The sequence below is a fragment of the Dicentrarchus labrax genome, unplaced genomic scaffold (genome assembly GCF_905237075.1).
Source record: "Dicentrarchus labrax unplaced genomic scaffold, dlabrax2021, whole genome shotgun sequence".
Lineage (NCBI taxonomy): Eukaryota > Metazoa > Chordata > Actinopteri > Moronidae > Dicentrarchus > Dicentrarchus labrax.
The window spans coordinates 2,150,944-2,157,464 of record NW_026136710.1 but is presented as its reverse complement, the minus strand read 5'-3'; the positions used below and the strand labels follow the sequence as shown (position 1 = coordinate 2,157,464).

At 38.7% G+C, this 6,521-nt stretch overlaps 1 protein-coding gene across 3 annotated transcripts in view; it reads left to right on the top strand.

The window, feature by feature from the left end:
- The first annotated feature begins 5,137 nt into the window (after positions 1–5,137).
- The window catches only part of zmiz2 (zinc finger, MIZ-type containing 2), a 29,705-nt gene continuing 28,321 nt past the window's right edge, over positions 5,138–6,521 (top strand). The window contains exon 1 of one of the 3 annotated variants that reach the window (XM_051413124.1): positions 5,138–5,518. The gene's annotated coding sequence lies outside the window, so the exon portion shown is untranslated. Of the gene's footprint in view, positions 5,580–6,521 lie in introns of all 3 variants that reach the window. The other 2 variants (XM_051413122.1, XM_051413123.1) reach the window with 2 other exon arrangements.

The window sequence follows — 6,521 nt, the reverse complement described above, 5'->3', positions numbered from 1 at the left end:
AGCGGAGAGACTGTGTTTGTCTCATTATATTCCTCTACAGAGAGATTAAAGAGACAGCAGCTGGTTTTATAACATCATAATATATATAAATATAAATATAAATAAACAGAATATATATATACAAACATTATATAAATATATAAATACAGAATATATAAGACTTTCTGTAGGTAACTGCAGTTAAATCCGCACAGTCATTGTTATGTAAATGCTCTAAAAAGTGGATCTTTTCAAGCTCTTTTCATTTAATTAGTTCACTAATATGGATAATGCACTCAAATACAATGTTTAGTAACAAGAATAATACAAAATGCCAATTATTTTATAACTGCGACATAAGTAAGTAACTAAGTATATTTACTTTTCTTTAATATACTTTTATTGCATCATCATCCATTGCTACCAACAGTGAAAACAAACAAACAAAAACAAACAAACAAGATGGTTGAACAAAGGAATAAAAGAAAAAGGACTAAAACACAGTTTGAGGTATTTTAGTTTGATTATTTCAAGCTTGTTTATACTTTTACATTTTTACTAAATGCCAACTTTGCTTTGGTTATAAAATACAAATGCAGTAAATTGTATTATATTGTAGTAAAACTCTATAAATAAATATAAATATATAAATATATAACATTAAAATCAGTAGTGGAAGAAGAATTCAGGTATTTAGTAACAATTTAGTAAAAATATAAACATATTAGTTTACTTAAAGTACCAAAAGTAAAAGTACTCATTATGCAGAATGACCCATTTAATATATATATATATATATATATATATATATATATATATATAATATTTATCATATAATTGTTTTGTAAGTATTGATGCATTAATGTGTTAATCTCTTTAGATACTGCTGGGTTTACCTCTGGGGATCAATAAAGTCGTATCTTATCAATAATATTAATAATAATATTAATAATAATAATAATAATAGACCAATAATAAGACATGATTAATATTATTTGTGGATTTTATTTTATATTATTAATCTGAATCTGTAATGTAACTAAAGTCAAATAAATGTGAAGTAGAAAGTACAATATTATAGTTTATGCCTAATTATGTAACTAGTATTATTATATTTAGTTAATTATTATAAATATATTTATTGATTGGAATACCAGATGATGGAAACTGTGGCTGTGTTATTAATGTCTGTGAATATAATAAATTAATGTTTAATCTAATATGTTCCAGGTGTATTCGGTGGAGTTTGACCACTAGATGGCAGCAGTGAACCAGCTGTGATTAGTTTACAGCAGAGTTTCCACAAAACCATCAATAATAATAATTTATTACATTTCAGACAAGAGTATTGTGCTTAATACTCCATTACATTTAACAACCATAGTTACTACTTTCAGTTTATGAAACATATTATTGATACAGATTAAAATACTCAACAGGAAAGAGTTCATATATTCTTCGACTTTAAACCAGATACAACATTTAAAGCTGCTCACACCTTAATGTGTCAGCATTAACAATCAATTAATGTATTAATACATAATAATGTGTCATTTTACTTACATAAGACTCTTTATTTATCATTGCAGGCAAACAATAACATGTTGTTTAGTAACTCTCAGTAACTAAAATAAGATAAATAAGAAGATAAAAAACTTGCATGTGGAGGTAAACAGTGCAATCGATCTATCAGTGTCATATAAAATATATAAAATATATAAAATAGATATTAAATTATATATTAAAAGAGTGAAAACACAGCAGAGACATGAGATGTACAGTATAGTGTTGCATTACTTTTATACTTTCACAACAATTAGCTGATAATCAGGTTTCTGGAGTAATGGATTACATGTAACTGAGTTTTAAAAAGGTAACTGTAATCCATTACAGTTACAGGAAAATATATGTAATCAGATTACAGTTACATTTTGTTTTTAAAAATAGGATTATTTAGCAGGATTACAGACTTAAATGTTTTTAATTAAACATTTTTGTTTTTCTTTCTGTTTCCATTTGCTTTTCTAAAGTTACATTGTTCTGTTGTCTTATAGAAAACACGTACAATCATCAATACTTTTTATCAATGTTTCTTTTCTCTTGCTTTTATTCTCATATTTGGTGTTGAGGTAATCCAAAAGTAATGGAAAGTAATCAAATTACTTTAATATTATGATAATTACTCCTTTAAAGTTACCCTCTGAATAATTAACGGGAGAGAAAAGAAGAAAAAACAACTCTAATTTTTGCTTCTTTGGGGTAAATATCAAATAATTTTACCTCTTTGGGTGTCAAACATTAGAAAGAGGCACAAACCAGAAAGGCGGGAAACCACTGGATTAATTTAATTAATCTGAAAAGCACAATGTGAAATGTAGTGGAGTTAAACACAAAATGGAACTACCGCTGCTTTATTTACAGCTCTAGTCCAGCTGTTGCAGATGTTTGGATCAATACAACCTACATGAAGTCGGAGCTGAGGAGCCTCAAACGCTTCATTTATACCCATCTGTGTCATTTCTGCCGAGCTCAGAATAGAAGAGCTGAGTCCGTGGCACCAGATGGTCGTAGGAGTAGCTGTAAAAAAAAAAAAAAAAAAGAATGAAAATCAGAGGTCGAAGGACAGAAGGATGATTGGAGTTCATGCTAATTGCGACAAACTGTTCTCGACCAGTGAAGCAGGAGTAAAAAAAGCTCCGCTGCGCCATCGCGTAGGCCAAATGGAGGGTCACACAGATGGCCGCCTGGATGGAGATACATCAGGAGGCTTTTATTGGAAAGGACTCATCCGCCAGAGCAGCAGTGGAGGAAATATTCACATCATTTACAAGTAGTTTAAAGTTTAAAATTAAGGAAATACTCCATCCAACCTGTTATTTACACAAAAGGACCAAAAGTAGTCACAATAGTTTAATCTCTGTGTTGGATTTTAAGTTCATTTTAAATTGTGTACGTACAGTTTTAATCTGTTATGTTACTGTTAGCTGTCAGATAAACGAATATTGACAATATTAAAAAGTCACATCTTTGGATTAATCTTTGTAATAGACGTCAGGAAGCAGGAAGCTGGTGTTTATATTCCTTTTACTCTGATCCTGACAAATGAAACCTGGAGTTTGGGGAGAAAGGACAGTTTCAGTTGGGTGTCTCTGAAGAGATTTTAAGATAGTGAGCGAAGGTTAAATTAGTGCTTCAGAAACACTGTGCCTCCAAACGGGGAGAGAAGTAAACTCTGGGTCTTAAACAACAATAAATGATCTTAATAATAAACCTGCTGTATTTCCACAATAACACTGAGATCCATCAGTAAGGAACCCCTCAGGGAGGTCACTGATAACGTCAGGGTGAAGGATCAGGATTTTGTACAGTTTGAGGACGTGACAGTGGAGTTAGAGGGGGGGGGTCATGAGTTGTGGTGATAGTCATGTGTGTTGATATCCGACTGCGTTTACAATACAGACCGCATGAAATGTCATGTGTCTGTTAGGAGAACAGGCCGTTAAAAGGGTGGAGGACCTCACTCAGTCATCCTGCGTCTGTGTGTCTGTGTGTGTGTGTGTGTGTGTGTGTGTGTGTGAGTGTGACTGTGTGTGTGTTATTCTGGGTCAGCCATTTCCCTGGAATGTTTCTGCCTCCTGCCAAAGAGAAGTCACTACAATGGTATGCACACATAACGCTGCAGAAACACGAGGATGACTTAAAAAGGCCTGAAAGTGAGGAGACAGACGGAGACTCTTCTGACCCGTCTTTGTCTCTCTCTCTCTTTAACGCATGAATAATAAAGATAACACCTACAGTTGTGGAATAGGTGTGTGTGTGTGTGTGTGTGTGTGCAGTATGGTGAACCACATAACTCCACATAATCAGCTGGATGCACGTTGACTCCTCTTTCTGTGTGTGTGTGTGTGTGCTCACAGTGTTCATGCTGTCATTGGTGTAAAAGCATGAACAGAGCCACTCACTTTAATCTGTGTGTGTGTGTGTGTGTGTGTGTGTGTGTGTGTGTGTGTGTGTGTGTGTCCGTCCTGGAAGAGGTGTCTCTCCTTCCTCCCCGTCATTTTAAATCCGGATCGAGGCTCTGAGGCACTTTTATTCTCGCCTACATCAAAAAAACTACATGTGCGAGATGATCCACATTCTTCAATGTGAGAGTGCAGCCAGCTTTGTTTCTACTCCCACTGACTCCTTGATTTCAGTTGTTCCCTCTTTGTCTCCTCAACCCTCCCCGTCTCTCTCTCTCTCTCTCTCTCTCTCTCTCTCTCCCCCCCTTTTATTTTTTTACTCTCCTGGAGGTCAGATTGTTGCGGCACTGACGGTTGTTCAAGCCTCAGAGTCAAAGCAGGGTCAAATCCTCAGTTGTGTCGTGGAGGAGTCAGTTACTCCTGTGACATTGTGGAATGACTGCAGTAGATTGGAAATTGTGTGCAAAGTGTGTATATATATATATATGTGTGTGTGTGTGTGTGTGTGTGTGTGTGTGATTGTACTATGCGGCAGGTCGTGGGGGAGGAAGCAGCAAGGCAGCAGCAGTGTGAGGAGTGTAGAGGTGGTGGTGGGGAGTGATATGGATAGCGTAGAGAGAGAGAGAGAGAGAAAATCTCGGCACCTGTTTCCAGGGCAACAGAGGTCTGAAACACACAGGCAGGTTGGACTTTTTATTCTCCACGCTGCACTGCCCTCTGGTTAGATACTGCAGACACCTCTAATGACTCCAAAACACTCACTGCCGGGCCCCGAAGCACTGCCACCACTACCTGTCTGTCTCTCAGTCTGTCTGTCTCTCAGTCTGTCTGTCTGTCTCTCTCTCTGTCTCTCAGTCTGTCTGTCTGTGTGCTGATAGGTGACACATATACAGCAGGTGCACTGACGGCTGCACACACACACACACACACACACACACACACACACACAAGTGTTTGCATGCATGGATCATACATACGTGATCGTTTACTGGTGACGTCATTCTGCATGATCTTCCCTCCCTCCCCTCCCTCCCTTCCTTCCTTCCCTCGCTCCCTCACCTCCCTCCCACCCATCCTCTCGTCTCTAAGATGATCTGCTGCTCTGGTCTGCAGTCAGTCAGCCGCCTGACTTGCAGGAGGGAGGAGGAGGAGGAAGAGGAGGAGCAGGGAGGAGGAGGAAGAGGAGGAGGAGGGACAGCCTTTCTCTGTGGGAGACATCAGCCCTGTGTGATCTCATGAATACATTATCAGAGGGTCATTGTGCAATGAGGAAGGTGTGCTGAGCTGTTTGTGGCAAACACACAAACTGCAAACAAGCTTTTTTTTTTTTTTTTTTTAAATCATAAACACATATAAACAACAACAACAACAACAACAACAACAACAACAACAACGGGTGATACTTAAAGAGCAGCATTGATCCCCAACAGTGTGGGGAATTTTAAATACATAATCAATGTGACGGCGCTCGATGACGCGGCGATCCAGCAGCCGCGTCTGTTAGCCCGACTGCGACACCAGCTAGCGGGCTAATGCTAGGTAGCATCCGAGCGGCTTCATCCGTCCGGAGCAAACAGGTAAGAGGCAACTTATCGGTGGGGTAGCTCCGAGGATAGCTGCCCTTTCCCCGCTGTGAAGGTGTGTGGTGGTGTGTGTGTGTGTGTGTGTGTAGGTGGGGGGGTAACTTAGTTATCCGTAAATGTAACGCGACGTTACACAAAAAAAAACTTAACGTTAGCATTTGAGCTAAGGAAGCTAACGCAGGCAGCTTCCAGCCGACGAGAGCCGAGACAGATAATTCACACACAACACTTATCTAAACGAGGACGTTTTTATAGCATCGATCCCTTATTGGATGTTCTTTAAAAACAAACAACAACAAAAAAAAAACACACACACAAAAAAAAAAAGGGTTTGAACTGCGACTTTAACTGCGTTTATTCAGCTGCTCGTTCAGGTAGGTCGGAAAATATTCTCCTTTTATTTCAGTGATGGTTCACAGACAGACAGACAGGCAGGCAGACAGACAGGCTGCACTCCTCTACAGCTCCGAGGCTTTGTTCTGTTCCTGCTGCAGATTGTTTGTGGTGGTTGCATCCTGTTATAATGGAGATAATGTGTCCACATGCAGGAGGGCGGCTGGTTCTTCTTGTCCCTTTATTGTTGCTGTAGTTGCTCAATGTGTGTGTGTGTGTGTGTGTGTGTGTGTGTGTGTGTCTGTGTGTGGGGGGGGGGGTTTAAAGAGGGGAGACAGTGCCTGTTCCCCCCCCTCTCTTCCTGGAGGTATCCCCGTGGCTCGGAGCCAGGCTGGGTTAGTTTGGGTCGGTGTTTTAAGGAAGATGCTGTGAGAGGGTCTGTGCTGATGTTGCTGCTGTTTCTTGGAGCATCCAGATGTTTTCTGTGCAGCTTGTGTTGTTTAAAGGGACATAAAGGAGGGTATTAGTGTTTGGACTCTGTGTATTGGAGCATTTTATCGATTAATCGATAATAAAACGGTGAAAATAGTCCAAATGTCAGAATATATTCAGCTCACTGTCGTAAAAGATCTAAAGAAAACCAGAAAATAAAAAGCTGAAATCT